This window comes from Tamandua tetradactyla, chromosome 8 (assembly GCF_023851605.1).
Source record: "Tamandua tetradactyla isolate mTamTet1 chromosome 8, mTamTet1.pri, whole genome shotgun sequence".
Lineage (NCBI taxonomy): Eukaryota > Metazoa > Chordata > Mammalia > Pilosa > Myrmecophagidae > Tamandua > Tamandua tetradactyla.
Genome location: NC_135334.1, coordinates 73,318,776 through 73,343,235, shown reverse-complemented (window position 1 = coordinate 73,343,235; position 24,460 = coordinate 73,318,776). Strand labels below are relative to the sequence as shown.

Genomic DNA, 24,460 nt, shown 5'->3' with positions numbered 1-24,460 from the left:
GGTCCCACCAGTAAAAGATGCTGTGGCTCCTTTAACTTTGGAAAACTCTCACTGTAGGGGGGGGGTCGCCAGCCGAAGCGGCTTGGGGGAGTGCCAATCCGTATCTCCCAGCTGGCCCGGGGATCTGTGCGTGGGGAGGGTCGCCGGCCTCCACGGCTTGGGGGAGCGCCTGTCCAAATTTCCCAGCCACCCGGGGTGCCAAGCTTGGTGGGGGGGGGCGCCGGCCTCCATGGCTTGGGTGAGCGCCTGTCCAAATTTCCCAGGCGGCCCGGGGCGCCAGGCGTGGCGGGGGGCGCCAGCCGCCGCGGCTTGGGGGAGTGCCTATCCACCGTTCCCAGCCGCACCGGGAAACCACGTGTTTGGAATGGACCCCGGTCACCGGTCTCCGCGGCTTGGGGATCTCCAATCCAATTCTCCCAGCTGGTCCGGGGGGCCGCGCGTGGGGGCGGGGTGGCGCCAGCCACTGTGGCTTGAGGGGACCGCCTGTCAAATTCTCCCAGCCGGCCCGGGAAGGAGGGAGGGAGGGACTCCGGCCGCCTGCCGCCCCGGCCCGGGGAAGCCCGCGCCCCTCGGCGATCTCACCGGAGCGGGATCTCCCAGCCAGTCAGCCGTTCCAGAATGGGGTACGCTGTCTTCTTGGTCTCTGTCGTGGCTCCGGGAGCTGTTCTGTATCGTTTCTACTTCCCTAGTAGCTATTCTGGAGGAGGAACTAAGACGCGCGTCTTACTAAGCCACCATCTTCTCCGGAAGTTCCCCAATACCCTTTTTGAGATAGAATTCACATACCATACAATTTACTCATTTAAAGTGTACAATTCAGTGGTTCTTAGTATATTCACAGAGTTGAGCAACTATCAACCCAATGTATTTTAGAACGTTTTATCACAACAGAAAGAAAACCTGTATCCTTTAGTCTCAATCTCAATTCCTTCAGCACTACAGCACGTAGGAATCACGATAGATTCCGTCTCTATAGATTTGCCTATTCTGGACATTCAAAAGAAATAGAATGATGTAGTATATTGCCTTTTGGGACCAGCTTCTTTCACTCAGCAAGATGTTTTAAGTTTCATTCATGCTGCAGCATGTATCAGTACTCATTTTTAATGGATAAACAACATTCAACTGTTTGGATATACCATATTTTGTTTAACTCACCATCAATTGATGGACAGCTGCGTTAATCCCACGTTTTGACTATTCTGAATAATTCTGCTATAAACATTTGTGAACAAGTTTTCATGTGGACATATATTTTATTTCTCTTGGGTAAGTATGTAGTAGTATAATTGCGGGGTCATATGTTAACTCTACCTATACCCATTTGAGGAAATGTCAGACTGTTTTCAAAGTGGCTGAGCCATTTTACAATCCCGCTAGCAGTGTATGAAAGTTCAGATTTCTCTACATTTTGACCATCAATTATAAATGTCTGTCTTTTTTATTTTACCCATCCTAATGGGCATGACTGTGGTAATTTATTTTATTACTTTAGTTGCTTTAATTTTATTTTTAATTAACTGTTGTTACTTTTTATAACAGTTTAAGATTTACAGAAAAATTGAGCAGAAGTACAGTGTTTCTATAAACATCCCTCCTCTCCTTATCACACCACCCCCAATGTAGTTTTTACATTATTAATATGTTGTTTTAGTTTGATACCTTTGCTAGAATTGGTGAATCCATATTGACACATTATTATTAACCAATGGCCATGTTTATGTTAGGGTTCACTCTTTGTGTTGTTTATTTCTAAGGGTTTGGTCAAATGCATTACAGTATCACATAGAATAGCTTCACTGTCCTAAAAATCCTGTGCTCCACTGATTTATCCTATCCTACCTCCCCTTGAATCCAGGGCAACTAGTGATCTTTTACTGTCTCTGTATTTTTGCCTTCTCCAGAATATCATGTAATTGGAATCATAGAGTATGTAGCCTTTTAATACTTGCTTATTTCACTTAGCAAGATGCATTTAAAGTTCCTGCATATCTTTTTGTGGCTTGATAACCCATTTCTCTTTCTTGTTGAATAGTATTCCATTGCATGTATGGAATTCCATTACATGTAAGTAAGTTTGTTTATCCATTCACCAATTGAAAGATATCATGTTTGCTTCCAAGTTTTACAATTATGAATAAAGCTCCTACAAACATTCATGTGCTGATTATTGTATGGATATAGTGTCCCGCTGATTTGGGTAAATATCAGGAGCATAACTGATGGATCATATGGTTTACCTAGTTAGAAGAAGTAAAGAAACTGCCAGACTATCTTCCAAAATGGCTTTCTATTTCACATTTCCACCAGCAATAAATGAGAGTTCCAGTTGCTCCACATCTTTGCCAGCATTTGGTGTTGTAGTGTTTTGGATTTTGGCAATTTTAGCAGATGTGCAGTCATACATCATTGTTTTTGCAAATTTGAAATTCCCTAATGACACGTGATGTGGTCTTTTCATAATCTTATTTGCAATATGCATATCTTCACAGTGAGAAGTCTGTTCAAATATCTTGCCCATTTGTTAACGTAATTTAAAAATTTTTAATTGTGGTAAAATACACACAATGTAAAAATTTTTTTTACCATTTTAAGCAGAAAATTATTTGACATTACGTACATTGACAATACTGTATAACTTTTATCACTATCTATTTTCAGACTATTTCATCATACCAAATCAAAATTCATACTCTTTATTTAGAAAGAACTCCCCATTCCCATCTCCCACTACCCTTGGTAATTACTATTCTGTTTTTCACCTCTATGAACTTACTTATTCAAAATACTTCATATAATACTTTGTGTCTGGTTTATTTAACTCAACATAATGTCTTCAAGGTTCATCTTGTGTATCACATACCAAAACTTCACTTGTTACAGCTGAATGATATACTATTATATGATATTTTAGTTTTCTAACTGCTAAAACAAATACCATACAATGTGTTGGCTTAAACAATGGAAAATTTATTGGCTCATGGTTTTGAGCCTGGAAGAAATAAAACATTGAGGAGTCAGCAAGACAATGCTTTATCCTTGAAGACTATGGCATTCTGGGGCTAGCTGCTGGGAATCCTTGACTTTTCTGCCATGTGGCTGTGTCTCTCTTTTCTCTTCTTGGTTCTGTTGACTTCCACTTCTGGTGGTTCACCATCATTTCTTTCTGTGGCCTTCTCTATAAGGCCTCCAGCAATAGGATTAAAACCCATTCTAAAGGGTCCATGCACTAGGGTAACTTTCCAGAAACCTATAACCTCCAGATGGGTCCCTGGACCAGATAAGTCCTGAAACCTAGAGGGCCCAGCCCCTCCAAAACATTAGCTAGTTCCATCTTCCTACCCCTTCTATTGACAGCCCCTTCCAACTCGAAAAAGTTAGAGTGGCCACAGTCCAAATACCCCTAAAGAGTGGGACAGAAGATTGAAGGTGATGGTGGAGTTATACAGAGAAGGTAGGGTTTGTTGGACAAGTGTGATTGCTGAATAACTGTATTGATATTTCTTTCAGTCTCTAGTATCTTAGAATAGCTAGAAGAAAAAACCTAAAATTGTCATTCTGGGAAGATGGCTGAATAGAGCAGTTCGAGATTAGCCCTGCTCCATGGAAAAGTTAGAGAAGGGTGGCGATTCGGGAGTACAGCTGACCAGGGAGAGCCTTCTGCACCACATGGGGCAGCCCAGGTTGCAGAGGCCGAGGAACTGAAAGGCAGAAAGCTGGAGTTTGGCATGGAGCTGCGGAGCTCATGGGAGTGCACAGACGGAAGCCCTGGACTAGGAAGTAAGCCAGGCTGTATTCCTTTGGCATGCTACCCTCACCAGCACAGCCCCGTGAATGGCGACTCACCCCACACACTCAAACCCCATCACCTGCGCCGATTCCCCATGCTCCACGCACCACCACCCCACCAGCCCCCAGTGCACGTATCTGCCCCACACTCCCACCCCAAGTAAAGCCCAAGCCACCTCTCCTGCACCCTTCCGGAGCACTACTTTCCCCCTCCCTGTTCCCTGCAGGCTGTTGCCAGCACATAAAACCTGCAGGCACTAAACTTCATGCTTAGGTTACCCCTGCCCCGCTGCCCCTAGTATTGCATAGCCTTACTCTGACCCCCCTGAGCTCTGTGCATCTGTTTATGGCACTCCCAGGCCCATGCATGTGCACAGGCCCACAATCATGTCTTCAGCTCTGGGAACAACACTTTACAGCAGTCCTAGAACTGTGCATGCACACAGCCTTCAGTCTTACTTCCTAGCTCTGAAAAAGTGCTGACCTGTACAGTTGGATCACACCTGCCCCAATCCACGAAGGCAAAACCCCGACCTACTGCCACAGCTCTACGCATGCACACAAAAGGCCCCGTGCCTTAGACCAGCACACAACAGGGTTACACCCTTCAGACCGGTGTACCCGCAATCCTACATCCTCCCTGGCCACTGGGCCTCCATGTTCACAAGCATCAGTGTAAGAACCCAAACATGTGCCTACACCTGCTCTGAAACAAATCACTGCACTGAGTGCCCCACCCCGTACCCTGCTCTTTGCTGTACAATCATCCTGGAAACAATAAGCCTTACACTAGAAAGAAATAAACTCCCAAAGTAAATCAATCAAGATATTTATATGCCACGAAGACAGCAGAAGATCACTAACCATATCACAATGCAGACAGATAAAGTTCTGCCTAATGACCAAATTAAAACATCTGAGGAGACACAGACGTTGGAACAACTAATCAAAGATGTTCATACAACTCTACTTAATAAAATAAGTGGGACAGCAAATAATATAAAGGAGATCAAGAAGACAGTAGAAGAGCATAAAGGAGGAATTTGAAAGAATAAATAGAAAAATAGCAGATATCACAGAGATTAAAGACTCTGTTGACCAAACAAAAAACATACTAGAGGCACACAACACTAGATTTGAAAAGACAGAAGAAAGAATAAGTGCTATAGAGGACAGGATAATTGACTTTGAAGACTCAAAACAGCAAATGGCAAAAAAGATAGAAAAAACTGAATTGGAATACATGGAAATGATAGGCAAAACAAAGCACACAAATACAAGAATTATTGGTGTCCCAGAAGGAGAAGAGAGGAGTAAAGGGCTAGGAAGAATAGTTGAGGATAGAATGGGGGAAAACTCCTCAATCCTCATAAAGGACATACATATACAAATCAAGGAAGTCTAATGAACTCCAAACAGAATATCTTCAAATAGGCCTTCCTCAAGGCACATACTAATCAGTCTGTCAAATGTTGAAGAAAAGCAGAAAATGCTGAAAGCAGCAAGAGAAAAACAATCTACTACATACAAGGGAAACCAAATAAGACTGAGTTCAAACTACTCAACTAGCACCCTGGAGGCGAGAAAGCAGTGGTCTTTCAGATTCAAGATACTGAAAGAGAAAGACTTCCAGTCAATAATTCTGTACCCAGCTAAACTGTCCTTCAAAATTGAGGGGGAGAGAAAGAGGATCTGCCGCAGGAGCCACAGATGGTTTGTTGAACCCATTAGTTCCCATGGTCTAGACTCTATGCCACCTCCATGTCCCACTATCTGTGCCCCCTCAACATGTCTCTGTTCATGAGGAATGTGGCCGAAGACACCAGGTCTGAAGATTTACATGGTGAATTTGGCTGTTATGGTCCTATAGTTGATGTGTATGTTCCACTTGATTTCTACACTTGTCATCCAAGAGGATTTGCTTATGTTCAATTTGAAGATGTTCGTGATGCTGAAGATGCATTACATAATTTGGACAGAAAATGGATTTGTGGACATCAAATTGAAATTCAGTTATAAAGGGGGATTGGAAGGCACCAAATCAAATGAAAGCCAAGGAAGGGAGGAATGTATACAGCTCTTCATGCTATGATGATTATGACAGATACAGACGTTCTAGAAGCTGAAGTTATTTTTGAAAGGAGGAAGTTAAGAAGTCAGTCTTTTGATTACAACTATAGAAGATCTTATAGTCCTAGAAACAGTAGACCAACTGGAAGACTACAGTGTAGCAGAAGCCATTCCAATAATGACAGACCAAACTGCAGCTGGAATACCCAGTACAGTTCTGCTTACCATACTTCAAGAAAGATCTGAGAAAGCAGAAAAAGAACCAAAGAAGGGCAGTTCAAACAACCAAAGGGTGGGTGGAAGGTGCTGCAATATGAACACTATATGAATATTTTGACTTTGGTCTGAAAAGATAAAAGAATGTTATCGAAAACTATATGGAATAATTGAAGTCCCTTCAAGTTTGAAAGTAAGCATTTCAGGACAAATAAAAGGAAATTCAACTTTGTACTTGTGGAAATTAATCCCTAAAAATGAATAGGTTTATGTCGATTCATGGGTAAAATAGGTCCATAATGAATTATTGAAAACTAGGATGTCTGAATATCAAGGAAGACAGCCATAGTCTCTTACAGTGCCTCTATTGGTCTGTCTCAAACTGAATTGGTGGGAAAAGATATGGTCCAATATAAACTTTCTTTTTGGTTGCCTCTTAAAGTCAGTTTTGCTATTAATGGTAAACTCTGCCTATGTTTATTCTGGTCTGTGTGTAGTGAATAAATAACTTTTATAGTATCACAAAAAAAAAAAAATTGAGGGAGAGATGAAAGTTTTCACAGACAAAGAAGTCCTGAAAGAATCTGTCAATAAGAGACCGGCTCTATAAGAAATACTAAAAGGAGTTCTGCCGGCTGAAAAAAAAAAACAAAAAAAAACAGGAGAGGTAAGTCTGGAGGAGGGCACAGACTGAAGAGTACCACTAAGGGCAATTTAAAGAATACAAAGAGAAAGAGGGAAAAGAATATATAGATCTGACAAATAAAATAAAAAAGATAAGATGATGGAATCAAGAAATGTCTTTTCAATAATAACTTCGAGTGTTAACAGACTAAATTAACCAATTAAAAGATACAGATTGGGAGAATGGATTAAGAAACATAATCCAGCTATATGCTGCTTACAAATGACTCATCTTAGACCCAAGGATACAAATAGACTGAAAGTGAAAGGATGGAAAAAGATTTTCCATGCAAGTTGAAACCAAAAGAAAGCAGGAGTAGCTATACTAATATCAGACAAAATAGACTTAAAATGTAAAGACAACATAAGAGACAAAGAAGGGTGCTATATACTAATTAAAGGGTCAGTTCACCCACAGGATGTAACAATCATAAATGTTTATGCTCCCAATCAAGGAGCTCCAAAGTACATAAGACAGACATAGGCAAAACTGAAGGGAGCGACAGATGCTTCAACAAAATAGTAAAAGACTTCAATACACCGCTCTCCTCTCTAGATAGAACAACCAGACAGAAGATCAACAAGGAAACAGAGAAGTTAAATAACTTGATACATGAATTAGACCTAACAGACATATATAGGTCACTGCATGCCAAAGCACAAGGATATACACTCTTCTCTAACGCCCATGGAACATCCTCCAGGAATCATCATATGCTGGGGTATAAAATAGGTCTTTATAAATTTAAAAATATTGAAATTATTCAAAGCACTTTCTCTGATCACAATGGGATGAAGCTGGCTCTCAATAACCGTCAAAGAACAAGAACACTCACAAATATATGGAGATTAAATAATACACTCTTAAACAGCCAGTGGGTCAAAGGAGAAATTGCAAGAGAAATCAGTAGCCATATGCAGATGAATGAAAATGAGAATATAATTTATCAGAACTTATGGGATGTGGCAAAGGCTGTGCTGAGAGAGAATTTTATTCTAAATGCCTACACTAAAAAACAAGAAAGAGCAAAAATCAAGGACTTAACAGCACACCTGGAGGAATTTGAAAAAGAACAGCAAACTAAACCGAAAGCAAATAGAAGAAGAGAAATAACAAAGATTAAAGCAAAGATAAATGAATGGGAGAAAAAAAGAACAACAGAAAGAATCAATAAAACCAAAAGTTGGTTCTTTGAGAAAATCAATAAAACTGATGGGCCACTAGCAAGACTGACAAAGAAAAAAGAGAGAACATGCAAATAAACCAAATCAGAAATGAGAAGGGGTGTGTTACCACAGACCCTGAAAAAATAAAAGAAACCATAAGAGGATAGTATGAACAACTATATGCCAACAAACTAGACAACTTAGATGAAACTGACAAATTCCTGGAGACACACAAACGAGCTACACTGACTCCAGAAGAAATAGAAAGATCTCAACAAACCAATCACAAATAAAGAGATTCAGTCATCAAAAATCTTCCTATAAAGAAAAACCCAGGTTCAGATGGCTTCACAGGTGAATTTCATCAATCATCCCAGAAAGAACTAACACCAATCCTGCTAAAATTTTTTCCAAAAAAATTGAGGAAAAAGGAACTCTACCTAACTCATTTTTTTTTTTACAATATGAACATTCTTTCTTTATCACATAGTTGTATATTCATCATCATGATCATTTCTTAGAACATTTGCATCAATTCAGAAAAAGAAATAAAAAGAAAACAGAAAAAAAATTCATACATACCATACCCTTTACCCCTTCCTTTCATTGATCACTAGCATTTCAATCTACTAAATTTATTTCAACATTTCTTCCCTCTATTATTTATTTATTTCTAATCTATATGTTTTACTCACCTGTCCATAAGGTAGAAAAAAGAAGCATCAGACGTAAGGTTTTCACAATCATACAGTCACACTGCGAAAGTGATATCATTATAAATCATCTTCAAGAAACATGGCAACTGGAACACAGCTCTACATTTTCAGGCAATTCCCTCCAGCCTCTCTGTTATGCCTTAACTAAAAAGGTGATACATATTTAATGCATAAGAATAACCTCCAGGATAACCTCTCGACTCAATTTGGAATCTCTCAGCCATTGACACTTTATTTTGTCTCATTTCTCTCTTCCCCCTTTTGGTCGAGAAGGTTTTCTCAGTCCCTTGGTGCTGAGTCCCAGCTCATTCCCATGTTGCCAGGAAGGTCCACAACCCTGGGAGTCAAGTCCCACGTAGACAGGGGGAGGACAGTGAGTTTGCTTGTTGTGTTGGCTGAGAGAGAGAGGCTACATCTGAGCAACAAGAGAGGTTCTCTTGGGACTGACTCTTAGGCCTAATTTTAAGTAGGCTTAGCCTATCCTTTGTGGGGTTAAGTTTCATATGAACAACCCCCAAAATTGGGAGCTCAGCCTGTTATTTTGTTTGTCCCCACTGCTTGTGAGAATATCAAGAATTCTCCACGTGGGGAAGGTGAATTTTCTCTCTTTCTCACCATTTCCCCAAGGGGACTTTGCAAATACTTTTTTATTCACTGTTCAAATCCTTCTGGCATTATCAAGGCATCACTCTGGACAAACCTACAAAATCTCATGCCCTGCTCATACCTAACTCATTTTATGAAGCTAATATCATTTTAATACCAAAACTGGGTAAAAATGCTATAAGAAAGGAAAACTACAGGCCAGTCTCTGTAATGAACATAGATACAAAAATTCTCAATAAAATATTAGCAAATCGAATCCAACAACACATTAAAAGACCATGACCAAGTGTGGCTTATTCCAGTAATGCAAGGGCAGTTTAACACAAGAAAATCAATTAATGTAATATAGCCCATTAATAATCCAAAAGGGAAAAATCACATGATCATTTTGATTGATGCTGAAAAAGCATTCAATAAAATTCAGCATCTTTTTCTGACAAATCACTCCAAAAGGTAAGAATCAAAGGTAACTACCTCAATATGATAAAGCAGATATATGAAAAACTGATAGCCAGCATCATTCTCAATGGAGACTGAAAGCTTTCCCCCTAAGATCAGGTACAAGAAAAGGATGCCCACTGTCACCACTATTATTCAGCATTGTGCTAGAAGTTCTAGCTAGAGCAATCAGGAAGAACAAAGAAATAAAAGGCATGCAAGTTCGAAAGGAAGAAGTAAAACTCTCATTATTTGCAGATGATATGATACTATACTTGGAAGATCCTGAGAAATCTACAGCAAAGTTACCTAAGCTAACCAACAAATTCAGCAAGGTGGCACAATATAAAATCAATGTGCAAAAATCAGGAAGATTTCTATACACAAGCAATGACCTAGCTGAGGAGTCAGTTAAGGAAAAAATTCCATTCGAAATAGCAACTAAAAGAATGAAGTACTTAGGAATGAACTTAACTAGGGATATAAAGCTCTTGTACACAGAAAGGTACAAAACACTGCTAAAAGAAATCAAAGGAGATCTAAATAGGTGGACAGATATTCCCTGCTCATGGATAGGAAGGCTAAATATACTTAAGATGTCAGTTCTCACCAAATTGATCTGCAGATTCAACACAGTACCAATCAAAATTCCAACAACCTACTTTGGAGATTTGGAAAAGTTAAATACCAAATTCATCTGGAAGGGAAAGAGACCCAGAATAGCTAAAGGCATCCTAAAACAGCAGAACAAAGTGGGAGGATTAACACCCCCTGACTTTAAAGCCTATTATAAAGCCACGGTGGTCAAAACAGCATGGTACAGGTGGAAAGATAGAAGCACTGACCAATGGAATCGAATAGAGAGTGCAGAAATAGACCACCAAATCTATGGTCAACTGATTTTTGAAAAGGTCCTCAAATCTTATGAACTGTGACAAACTAGTCTTTTCAATAATTGGGCATGGAAGAACTGGATATTAATAGCCAAAAGACTTAAAGAGTACTCCTATCTTACACTCTACTCAAAAATTAACTCAAAGTAGATCAAATGCCTAAATATAAGAACTAGCATAATAAAGCTTCTAGAAGAAAATGTAGGGAAACATCTTCAAGACCTAGTAATAGATAGTTTCCTAAACTTTACACCCAAAGCACAAGCAACAAAAGAAAAATTAGATAAATGGGAACTCCTCAAAATCAAATGCATCTGTACCTCAAAAGACTTTGTCAAAAAGGTAAGAGGCAGCCAACTCAATGGGAGAAAATATTTGGAAATCACATATTGGACAAAGGTTTGATTTCCTGTATATACAAAGAAATCATATAACTCAACAACAAAAGAACAACCCAATTATAAAATGAGCTAAAGATATGAATAGGTATTTTTCTGAAGAGCAAATACAGATGGCTGAAAAGCACATGAAGAGATGTTTGTTTTCACTGGCTATAAGGGAAATGCAGATCAAGACTACAATGAGATACCATCTCACACCTATAAGAGTGGCTGTTATTAAACAAATAGGAAACTATAAATGTTGGAGAGGATGTGGAGAAACTGGGACACTTATGCACTGCTGGTGGGAATGTATAATGGTGCAGCCACTATGGAAGACTGGCGATTCCTTAGGAAACTAAATATGGAGTTGCCCTATGACCCAGCATTAGCACCACTTGGCATATACCCAGACGAACAGTAAGAAACGACACAAACAGACATCTGCACACCGATGTTCATAGCAGCATTATTCACAATCGCCAAAAGATGGAAACAAACCAAATGCACATCAACAGACAAGTGGATCAACAAAATGTGGTATTTACATACAATAGAATATTATGCAGCAGTAAGACAAAATGACGTCCTGAAGCACATGACAAGATGGATGAGCCTTAAGGACATAATGCTGAGTGAAGTTAGCCAGACACAAAAGGATAAATACTGTATGATACCACTTTTATGACCAGCATAAAGGTATAATCAGAAGCTTATAATACAGAAGATAGGGGACTTAGAGATACCTAGAAGCTAGAGATGGGTGAACCATTAGCTAATGAGGTTGAACGCCAATGTAATTGAATAGATAGGAGTGAAGGTGGTTCTCTAGTGGGGCTGTAAGTAATATTACCATATGGAAGATGAACAAGATTGAAAGGGGTTGTAAAGACCTACGTGTTCCACTGATTAACATTAGAAATATGAATTAATTCTCGTGAGAATTATTCAAAGTTATGATTTTCTTTTTTTTAAATTTTTATTCATAAAACCAATCAACATACAATATGAACATTCTTTTTTTCTCCATCACATAGTTGTATACTCATCATCAAGATCATTTCTTAGAACATTTGCATTAATTCAGAAAAAGAAATAAAAGGAAAACAGAAAAAAATTCATACATACCATACTCCTTATCCCTCCCTTTCATTGATCACTAGTATTTCAATTTACTAAATTTATTTTAACATTTGTTCCCCCTATTATTTATTTATTTTTAATCCATATGTTTTACTCATCTGTCCATAACATAGATAAAAGAAGCATCAGACTCAAGGTTTTCACAATCACACAGTCACACTGCAAAAGCTATATCATTATACAATCATCTTCAAGAAACATGGTGATTGGAACACAGCTCTACATTTTCAGGCAGTTCCCTCCAGCCTCTCTGTTACGCCTTGATTAAAAAGGTAATATCTATTTAATGCATAAGAATAACCTCCAGGATAACCTCTTGAGTCTGTTTGGAATCTCTCAGCCATTGACACTCTATTTTGTCTCATTTCTCTCTTCCCCCTTTCAGTTGAGAAGGTTTTCTCAGTCCCTTGGTGCTGAGTCCCAGCTCATTCTAGGATATCTGTCCCATGTTGCCTGGAAGGTCCACACCCCTGAGAGTCATGTCCCACGTAGAGAAGGGGAGGGCAGTGAGTTTGCTTGTCGATTTGGCTGAGAGAGAGAGGCCACATCTGAGCAACAAAAGAGGGTCTCTTGGGACTGATTCTTAGGCCTAATTTTAAGTAGGCTTAGCCTATCCTTTGTGGGGTTAAGTTTCATATGAACAAACCCCAAGATTGGAGGCTCCGCCTATTGCTTTGGTTGTCCCCACTGCTTAAGAATCAAAAATATGATTCTCGTATAAAGAGTGTTTAAGTCCAGGGTACAGGGTGAAAACTGCTATTGTATGCTATGATCTATGTTCAGAAGGAAACCATCAGCACTACCACAGCAACAGCAGAGGTAAATAATGGGGTGAGGGACAGGAGTTAAGAGGTTTAGATTTCCTATTTGGTGAGGGTGTGCTTATTGGTTTTCTGTCTCTTGGGAACCATGAAATTATCTAAAATAGAGAATACTGATGGACTGTAGACTTTGGGCCCTCTACATGATGCCTGATGAATGCAGGTAGCTGAAGGATGCACTGACAGAGAAGTAGATTGGTTAACGATGGTGTATACTTATGAATGAAGGTTGTGCTGCTACAAAAAGGAACAAAGTCATGAGGCATGCAACAATGTGAATGAACACGTGGGACATCTGTTGAGACAAAATAAGCCAGAAACAAAAACACAACAATGGTATGGTCATCTTTAGAAAACGCTTGTTAGAAAACAGGGGCCTAGATTGTAACCTTTTAGAGCAGACACATTAAGTCCGGAGTGTGATTATTATTTCTGGATTTTGAGAAGCTGTTTTATATATATAACCTGATATTTAGAGATAAGAATGAAGCTGAACAGATTGGGGTTAAAGTAATTCAGAACATAGGGGTAAGGAAGACATTGTCTATTTTTTAGAACCACATATACTCTTTGAGATCATGGAAGAAAGGTTTATTTGGTCTGGAACTGAAATTTTCTGTAATACATAATCTAATTCAACCTATCTGTATAGCTCATTGGAACAACTGAAACACAGGGAGCTCAGAATAAGAAAGAGGCCCTTTAATCCTGTATAGACTACTGTAATGCCTGGATACACCCTAGAGTATATTAAGCAGATAATCAAAAAGTATTGGCAAAGTCCCCTGAGGGATGGGAGAAAAATATGGAACTATTAAACCTTACCATTGGGGAATCCCCTGATACTGTATCAAACTTTAGGGGTACTGAAATCAATATACCATGCCCTTGATCATGAAGCTTAATCTCACAAAGCTTATGTAGGTAGTAGCAGAGAAGCTTAGACTACCTATCTATAGGCATGCCTAAGAGTTACTTCTGGAGGACCTCTGTTGTTGCTCAGCTATGGCCTCAGTCTCTGTAAGCCCAACTCTGCAAGTGAAATCTTTGCCCTGCCCACTACATGGGACATGACATCCAGGGTGAAAGTCTCCCTGGCAACCTGGGAGATGACTTCCAGGGATGACTTCCAACCTGGCATCGTGGGGTCAACAATTACATCCTGACCAAAACGGGGGAAAGAAGTGTAATTAATAAGGTATCAGTGGCAGACAGAGTTCAAATAGAGAAGAGAGGCTACTCTGGGTGTTGCTCTTATGCAAGCTTCAGTTAGACCTTGCTACCTATCATAACCTGCCAACCTGTAATCAGGACCATTCCAGCCAATCCTAAAGAACACTAAGGTTAATATATAAGATTCCACAAGAGTTCCAGGCACGAGAGTAACTTTCCAGAAACCTAGAACCTCCAGATGGGTCCCTGGTCCAGATAAATCCTGAAACCTAGCCCAGCCTCTCCAGTACATCAGATAGTTCGATCTCCCTACCCCATATTAGTGACAGACTCTACCAATATGAATAATTTAGAGTCACCACAGCCCAAACACCCCTAAAGAGAGGGATGGAAAGATCAAAGGTGATGGTGGAGTTATACACAGAAGATAGGATTCAACAAATGAATATGAATGCTGAATCATTAAATCAATATCTCTTTTAGTCTCTAGTATTTTAGAGCAGCTAGAAGTAAAAACCTAAAGTTGTGAAATTGTAACCCATGTCAAAGTCTGAAATATGTTCTACAATTAATTGTGGTGCTGTGCTTGGAAGTTCAAAACTTTTTTGTATATATGTTGTTTTACAGAAAAAAAAAGAAAAAAAAGTTGATTGCAATGATAAAAAAATATTTAAGCCTTCTAGCCTTCTATATTCTGGAGTACCTAGAAGTAAAAATATGAGAAGATTGCATGGTAGCCCATGACAAACTCTGGGATCTGTCCTGTAACTACTTGTTGAAGAGTACTTTGAAAACTATTGTCTTTTTATCTCTTTGCTTTGTATACATGTTCCACTATACAATAAAAAAATTTTTTTAAAAACCCTAAAATTTTGGAACTGTAACCCATACCAAACTCTGAAATTTGTTCTACAACTAATTGTTGTGCTGTGCTTTGAAATTTATTGCTTTTTGTATATGTGTTATTTTTCACAAAAAGCAAAAAAAAAAAAAGTCGATTGTGATGATTAAAAAAAAATATTTATTCCTTCTAGCCTCCTATATTCTACAGCAACGAGAGGGAAAAGTCTGAGATGATGGTATGGTAGCCCATGACAAACTCTGGGATCTGTCCTGTGACTACTTGTTGAAGAGTGCTTTGAAAACTATTGCTTTTTTCTTTCTTTGCTTTGTGTATGTTATATTATACAATAAAAACAACAACAACAAACCATCCTAATTCAGTTAGGCCACACAACTGAAGTACCCTCATCAGAAGGTCCTATTTACAATGGGCTCACACCCACAGGAATAGATTAAAATTAAGTACATGCTCTTCTGGGATAAGTAACTCTAAGCCACTACATATGGATATATCACATTTTGTTTATCCATTCATCTGCTGATGGACATTTGGGTTATTTCCACCTATTGTGAATAAAATGCTACAATGAACACTGGTATACAAATATGTGAGTTCCTGCTTTCAATTATTTAGGGCATATACTTAGGAGTGGAATTGCAGATTACATGGTAATTCTGTTTAACTTTCTTAGATTCTGAGGAACCACCAAACTGTTTTCCACAGTGGATGCACCATTTCACATCTCCACCAAGAATGTGCAATGGTTCCTATTTCTCTGCATCCTTGTCAACAATTGGAATTTTCAGCTTTTTAAAAAATAGCAATACTGGTGGGGGAGGAGTGCTATCTCATTGTAGTTTTAATGTGCATTTCTCTAATGGCTGATGATGTTGAGCATCTTTTCATATAATTATTGGTCATCTGAATATTGTTGAAAAAATGTCTATTCAAATCCTTGGTCCATTTTTAAATTGGGTTATTTTTCTTTTGTTACTGCATTGCAGGAGTTCTTAGTAGTAAACATTTATCAGATATATGGTTTTCAAATATTTCCTCCTATTCTGTAGGCTGTCATCACTTTTTTGTTAATGCCTTTAAAACAATATTTATCCAATACATATATATAACCTAAAATTTCTCACTTAGCTACGTTCAAACATATAACTCAGTATTGTTAATTACAATCACAATGTTTGCCACAAACAAAATTATCCATTGTCAAAACTTTTTCCATTACCCCAAGCAGAAAATCTATACCAGTTAGCATTAACTCCTCATTCCCTAGCCCCACCCTGGCCCATGGTAACCTGTGTTCTAGTTTCAGGCTCTATGAACTTGCTTATTCTAACTATTTCATATCAATGAGATCATACAATACTTGTCCTTTGGGTTCTGAATTATTTTATTGAACACATTGTCTTCAAGGTTTATCTGTGTTACTGCATAGATGAGAACTTCATTTCTTTTAACGATTGAATAATACTCCATTCTATGTATATACCATATTTTGCTTACAGATTCATTTGTTGATAGTACTTATATTGCTTACATCCTTTGTCAATTGTGAATAATGTTACCGTATACACTGGTATGCAAATATCTGTTCAAATCCCTGCTTTCAACTACTTGGGGTATATATCTAGAAGTGGAATTGCAGGTCATACAAATAATTCTAAAACTAGCTTCCCAAGGACATGCCAAACTGTTTTCTGCAGTAGCTGTACCACTTTACATTCCTAACAACAATGAACAGGTGTTTCTATTCCTCCAAATCCTCACTAACACTTGTTATTTCCATTTTTTTTTTCAAACAGTAGCCATTCTAGTGGGTGGGTAAGGGTATCTTATTATGATTTAGAATTGATTCTATCTAAGGCTAATGATGTTGAACATCTTTTCATGTGCTTATTGACCATTTGTATATTTCCTTTGGAGAAATGTCTATTCAAGACTTTTGCCCAATTTTTAAAGGGTTGTATGTCTCTGTGCTGTTGAATTATATATTCTGCATATCAAACACTTATTGGGGCTTCCAAATATTTTCTCCCATTCTGTAGGTTATCCTTTTACTTTCAAGGTGCAGTCTTTGATGCACAAAAGATTTTTTTAAACTTTTTAAATTGTATAATATAACATATACACAAAGCAAAGGAAGAAAAAAGTAATAGTTTTCAAAGCACTCTTCAATAAACAGTTACAGGACAGATGCCAGAGTTTGTCATGGGCTACTATACCATTATCTCAGATTTTTCCTTCTAATAGCTCTAGAATATAGGAGACTAGAAGGAATATTTTTTTTTATCATCATAATCGACTTTTTTTTTTTGGTGAAAAATAACATATACGAAAAAGCAATAAATTTCAAAGCACAGCACAACAATTAGTTGTAGAACAGATTTCAGAGTTTGCTATGGGTTACAATTCCACAATTTTATGTTTTTACTTCTAGCTACTGTAAGATACTAGAGACTAAAAGAAATATCAATTTAATGATTCACCAATCATACTCATTTTTTAAATCCTACGTTCTCTGTATAATTCCACCATTACCTTTGGTCCTTCTATCTCACTCTTTAGGGGTATATGGGATATGGCTATTCTAAATTTTTTATGTTGAAAGGGGCTGTCAATAATATGGGGTAGGGAGATGAAACTAGCTGATGTTCTGGAGAGGTTGGGCCATCTAGGTTTCAGGACTTATCTGGTCCAGGGATCCATCTGGAGGTTGCCCTAGTGCATGGAACCTTTGTAGACTCTTATATATTACCCTAGATGTTCTTTAGAATTGGCCGGAATGGTTTTGGTTGAGGCTTGGCAAGTTATGATAGGTAGCAATGTCTAACTAAAGCTTGTATAAGAGTGACCTCCAGAGTAGACTCTCAACTCTATTTGAACTCTCTTAGCCACTGATACTTTATTAGTTACACTTCTTTTTCCCCTTTTGGTCAGGATGGAATTGTGCCAGGGTGGGACTCATCTCTGGGAGTCATCTCCTATGCCACCAGGGAAACTTTCACCCCTGGATGTCATGTCCCATGTAGGGGGAAGGACAAAGATTTCACTTGCAGAGTTGGGCTTAGAGAGAGTGAGGCCACATCTAAACATCTAAGAGGTCCTCCAGATGTAACTCTTAGGCATACCTATAGGTAGGCTAAAACATAAGCTTTACAAGGGTAAGCCTCAAGATCAAAGGCTTGGCCTATTGATTTGGGTGTCCCTAATGTTTGACACAGTATCCGGGTTTCCCCAGTGGTAAAGTCTAATAGTTTCATTTTTTTTTTCTCCCATTCCTCAAGGGATTTTGCCAATACTTTTTGATTATCTGCTTAATATATTCTAGGATGTATCTAGGCATTACATTAAGCTATACCAGATTAAAGGCCCTCATTCTTATTCTGGGCTCCCTGTGTTTCGATTGTTCAAACGAGCTATCTGGACAGGCTGAGTTAGATTATGTACTGCAGAAAATTTAGATTCTGGAAAACATAAACCTTGATGCCTGAAAAATTTTGAAGACATCCCACTTGTCCTGGTTCGAAAGGATTATATACCCTATAAAAGCCATGTTTTAATCCTGATCCATCTTGTGGAGGCAGCCATTTCTTTTAATCCCTTTTGAGCACTGTAAACTGGGAATTTGATTAGATTATCCCCACAGAGATGTGACTCACCCAACTGTGGGTATTAAACTTGGATTAGAGGGAGATGTGACTCCACCAGTCCAGGTGGGTCTTGATCAGTTTACTGGGATCCTTTAAAAGAAGAAGCATTTTGGAGAAAGCTGGAGAATGATGAGGGAGCTGCGAGAGAGCTATGAGAACTACCAGAGCCCACGCAGCCAATGACTATTGGAGATGAAGAAGGAAAATGACCTGGGGTGCCTCATGAAGCAAGAAGCCTGGGGAGAAAGCTAGCAGACCACCATGTTCACTACTGTGCCTTTCCAGTTGAGAAAGAAACCCTGAAAGTCATCGACTTTCTTGAACCAAGGTGTCTGTTCTAGTTTGCTAGCTGCTGCAATGCAATATACCAGAAACAGAATGGCTTTTAAAAAGGGGAATTTAATAAGTTGCTAGTTTACTGTTCTAAGGCTGAGAAAATGTTCCAATTAAAGCAAGTCTATAGATATGTCCAATCTAAGGCATCCAGGGAAAGATACGTTGGTTCAAGAAGGCTGATGAAGTTCAGGGGTTTTCTCTCTCTCAAGTGGAAGGAGACATGGCAAACAGTCAGAGTTTCTCTCTGGGCTAGAAGGGCACTTGGTGAGCAAGGCATCATCTGCTACTTTCTCTCCTGGTTTCCTGCTTCATGAAGCTCCCCAGGAGGTGTTTTCTTTCTTCATCTCCAAAGGTCGCTGGTTCGTGGGCTCTCTGCTTCTCGTAGCTTTGTCATTCTATGCTCTCTCTGAATCACACGTTCTCCAAAATGTTTCCTCTTTTATAGGACTTCAGAAACTAATCAAGACCAACCCAAATGGGTGGAGACATGTCGTCACCTAATACAGTTTAACAACCACTCTTGATTAAATCACATCTCCAGGGAGATGATCTGACTGCAGTTTCAAACACACAGTATTGAATAGGGATTATTCTGCCTTTATGAAATGAGATTTAGATTAAAACATGGCTTTTCTAGGGGACATACATCCTTTCAAACTGGCGCAGTATCTTTCCCTAGATACCTTAGATTGGACTTTTCTATAGCCTTGCTTTACCTGAAACATTTTCATGGCCTTAGAACTGTAAACTTGCAACTTATTAAATTCCCCTTTTAAAAGCCATTCCATTTCTGGTATATTGCATTTCAGCAGTTAGCAAACTAGAATACCATTCATCAAGTTAAAACCTAAAACTGTGGAATTGTATCCCATACCAGACTCTGAAATCTGTTCTACAACTAATTGATGTGACGTATTTTGAAATTTATTGTTTCTTGTATTTATGTTATTTTTCACACACACAAAAAAGTCAATTGTGATGATAAATTCACAGCTATATGATATTGTGAACCACTGATTGTACACCTTGGATGATTACATGGTATGTGAATATATATCAACAAAAAGTAAATAATTTTTAAAAAGATCAAAGGAGAAGGTGGAGTTATAAAAGAGAAGATAGGATTTAACAAATGAGTATGACTTCTGAATCATTATATTAATATTTCTTTTAGTCTCCAGTGTCTTGGAGCAGCCAGTAGGAAAAACCTAAAATTGTGGAACTGTAATCCAATCAAATTCTGAAATCTGTTCTATAATGAATTGTGGTGTGCTTTGAAATTTATTGTTTTGTATATATATTATTTTTTCATAATAAAAGAACTAAAAAAATAATATTCAGGTGAAAAAAAAGCAGTTCTTGAATCTACCATCTTATCCTTTGGTTTTTATTTGTCAGATCTATATATTCTTTTCCCTCTCGCTCTTTTTATCCTTATATTACCCTTATCGGAACTCCTCAATTCTGTGCCCTTCTCCAGACCTCTGTGCCTTTCTTTTTCGGTTGACAGTACTCCCTTTAGTATTTCTTACAAAGCAGGTCTCTTGTTGACGGTTCTCAGTCTTTGTTTGTCTTTGAAAATTTTAATCTTTCCCTCAATTTTGAAGGACAACTTGGTGGGATACAGAATTCTTGGCTGGAAGCCTTTCTCATCTAGGAGTTTAAATATTTCATATCACTGCCTTCTTGCCTCCACGCTGCCTGTTTAATAGTCCAAACTCAATATTATGTGTTTTCCTTTGTATGTAGATTGCTTTTCTTGTACTGCTTTCAGGAGTTTCTGTTTCTCTTCAATATCTGACAGTCTGATTAGTATGTGTCTTAGAAAACTTATTAGGATTTATTCTATTTGGGGTTGTTGGGCTTCTGTGATTTGCATATTTATATCTTTTATAAGGGTTGGCAAGTTTTCCCCGATTATATCCTCAACTAACCTTTTCAGCCATTTATTCTTCTCTGCTCCTTCTCGAACAGCCATGATTCTTTTATTTGTGCACCTTTTGTTATCCACAATTTCTCAAAGATTCAGTTCCATTTTCTCCATGTTTCTTGCCATTTATTCTTTTGTGCACTTGCTTTCATTTGTTGTCTTCTAGTTCACTTCCTTCTGCTTCTTTGAATCTGCTGTTGTGTGTATCTAATATATTTCTAATTTAGTCTATTATATCTTTCATAGCTGAGATCTACCATTGTTCTATAATAATCTTTCAAATTATTCTTTAAACTTTTCTAGTATCTTCCTGATATCCTTTATTTCTTCATAAATATCCTTGAGTAGTTTTTCTGTATTCTGTGTCACCTCTGGCATTTTGATTTGGTGTTTGGCTGGGCCATTTCTGCTTGTATCTTCACATGCTTTGTGATTTACTGTGTTTGTGGCATTTGATTCTCTTAATAAGGTTATTTTGCAGGCTGGTTTCATTCACTCATTTAAAGTTTTGTATCTATTTGGTTTTGCATTTAAGGTTCCCTTTTGCACTTAGTTTGGCAGTAATTCCTTGCCAAGCCAAGGCCTGCACCACATGTAGAGGGAACAATTCTACTTGAGGGTTTATTAAAAGCTAGGCAGGGATGCAGAGGTAGTTCAATGGCAGAATGTCTGCTTGTCACATGGGAGACCCGGGCCCATGTACCCCCAAAAAATAAATAAATAAAATAAAAGACAAAATATAAAAGAAAACAAAAACAACACATCTCAGCAATAAGAGGCCTTAAAGTCAGAAAGAGACACCCCAAGATATATTGGGAATGAATTCAGACTGGTGACCACAGAACAGAGAGAAAATAAAATACAAAATATGAAATAAATAACAAATAAAAAAAATACATACATATAAAAAAAGACCTTGGCAGATAGGGAGTTTGTAAGACTGTACTTATCACTTCTTCCGAGCAAGTGGCACTCCTGTGACCTCTCTTCCCCTCAGGCCTACTCCTTCCCAACTGCAGTGGCCTGATGGGAAGACAGCATGCATGGTGTGGTGGCTACTCCTGATATTCAGTAGCAGGACAGCTGGTCCTGGAGTGTAGGATGGGGAAGCTGATCACAGTTCACAATGGAGCAGCTGATCACAGTGCCTGGCGCTTGGCGGATCCACCATTCACTGTGCCTGATGGGATGACTATTTTTAGCACCTGACTGGGCAACTGGTCCTAGTACCTGGGGTGTGGCTTTTCACAGCGAACAGCTAAGCATGCCTGTAGGTTCTTGATGGGTGCCGCAGGCTGTGAAGTGGGGAGGTTTCCCCTGCTAGCAGCTGGGACAGGTTGGAGCAGAGGGATTCAGTTCCCTTGGATCCCCACTTCCCTGCACTCCACTGTCTGCCCCCAGTGGGGTGCATGACTCATCAGACCCTCCCTGCACTCCCTGTCCCAATTTTCCCATCTCTCTCCTCCCTATGAAATATTGAAGAACCTCTTCAACCCCTTACCCCCAGGACTGCAGTCCCAGTCATTTTTTCCCACAGGCCCCTATCTTGTTATAAGAGCAGGGATGAATCCAGCCTACCTTACTCAGCCATCTTCCTGGAAGTCAATTCTGATGGAACTGACCTAACCTGTCGTGGTTGATGGAACTTCACCTACCCTGGTGAACTGGAGAGCGCCACCTGCCTATTCCTAACAATCTCTGAAGCATACCAAATGTTTAACTACAGAAGTGTAACCACAAAACACATTGTTCTTTTGTCTTTTATTTTTCTTGGTTTCAATAAACCCTGCTTTATAAATATGCCACTCTCCCTCCCCTTAGCACAGCTCTTGATTCAGTCAGCTTGACAGCCTTGATCTATTGAAGTCTGTCCTTTTCTTCTTTTCATCCTCTACTCTCCTTTCCTTTCCTTTCAAGTTCCATGCTATTTTTTAAAAATAGCTTTTTTATTTTATAAAACATATTTTATGTTATAGTATTTATAATACTATTTATTAATAAATACTCATAACATATATACAAAGCAAAGAAATAAAAAAGCAATAGTTTTCAAAGCACTCTTCAACAAGTAGTTACAAGACAGACCCCAGAGTTTGTCATGGGCTACCATATGATCCTCTCAGATTTTTCCTTCTAGCTGCTCCAGAATATAGGAGGCTAGGAGACATAAATAATTTTTATTATCACAATCAACATTTTTTTCTTTTTTCATGAAAAATAACATATATACAAAAAAGCAATACATTTCAAAGCCCAGCACTCCATGCTATTCTGATTACCTTAGCTTAGTAAAAAAATTTTAAGATTGGTAAATGAGAGTCCTTGAACTTCATTCTTCTTTGGCTTTGCCTATTCAGGACTCTTTAATCTTCTATACAGATTTGATGATTGGTTTTTCAATTCAGCAAAGAAGGTTGTTGGAATTTTGATTAGGATTGCATTGAATCTGTATATCACTTTGGGTCAAACTGATTTCTATGATCTGGTCATGGTTCTCTCTCTTTTAGTTTGGCCTGCCTATCAAGAAGATTGATACTGGATAAAGGCAGTGGATTCTCCACTCCAAGTGCTCAAATGAACAATTTCTGAGACAATGGGGTTTTAAAGAAAGAAAAAATTTATTGCTAGGCAGGAAGCAGGAGATCAGATGGCCTAGAGGCCTAAAAGTCTGTCTTTCAGAGTCTAGGGAATTCAAGGTTAAGAATTCTAACAAGGGGAGATGAAGTAACTAGTTCCAATAGCAAGTATAATCAGAAAGCTAAGAGAGAGTTACCACAATAGCAAGTATAAACAGAGGCAATTTACAAATGTAAAGAAGTGAAACAGTGTCAGAACCAGTAAATGATTAGTCCTGAGTTGATTCAAGTTCCTTTATTAGCATTAGTGGTAGTGGGGGAGGGGTGGGGATTTGACCTTGTGATTACAAGTTTCTAAAGTGAAAAAAAACAGATAAAGGGAGTACTGGCTTCTATAATCACAAAGGCACAAGATAAAGGCTTTTACAGTCATTATCAGAGATCAGGACGGCTGGATTATAGTTCAGAGATTTCAGGTATTTCATATACCAGAAAGAAAAAAGGAATATATATAATGATTCAGTAATCCATAATAATCTAATGATTCAGTAGATTATTTATCAAATAATCATTTGATATATCCTAACTTCTCAGTTACAAGATCAGCCCAAGGCAAAAGTGAAGTGCCGGGTCTTCTCTGCCTTTTCTGAGCTTGTGTGTTGGCCTGGCTTGTGTTTGCTCATAGCCTTACGAATTCCCCCATTAGGAATTCAAATCCTTCTTCTACGTATAAAATAGAGACTTTCTCTCCCTCCTGGGTGTCCTACTGAATGATTTAAAGGAGGTAATCCTTTGTCCTAGGCCAATTTGACTTAACTGTCCCTTACACACTTTAACAGTCCTTAAGCTGCTTTTGCCTGCAGGACAAGTTCAGGGAGGGTGAGCCTGAGATAAGTTTCCTGGTTCAGTCTTTAAGATTTCCACCCAAAAGATCAGCAGCTACATAAAGGCACCCCAGTATGTGCACAGGGGTTACTCTGCTCATTTCAGAAGAGGGCCTGGGACCCATAATGTGG

At 38.6% G+C, this 24,460-nt stretch overlaps 1 protein-coding gene and 1 pseudogene across 4 annotated transcripts in view; one reads left to right on the top strand and one right to left on the bottom strand.

Annotated features, from left to right (window-relative positions):
• The window catches only part of FCHSD2 (FCH and double SH3 domains 2), a 456,625-nt gene that overhangs the window by 39,126 nt on the left and 393,039 nt on the right, over positions 1 to 24,460 (bottom strand). The window lies entirely within an intron of this gene.
• LOC143644540 (serine/arginine-rich splicing factor 10 pseudogene) lies at positions 5,445 to 6,164 on the top strand (annotated as a pseudogene).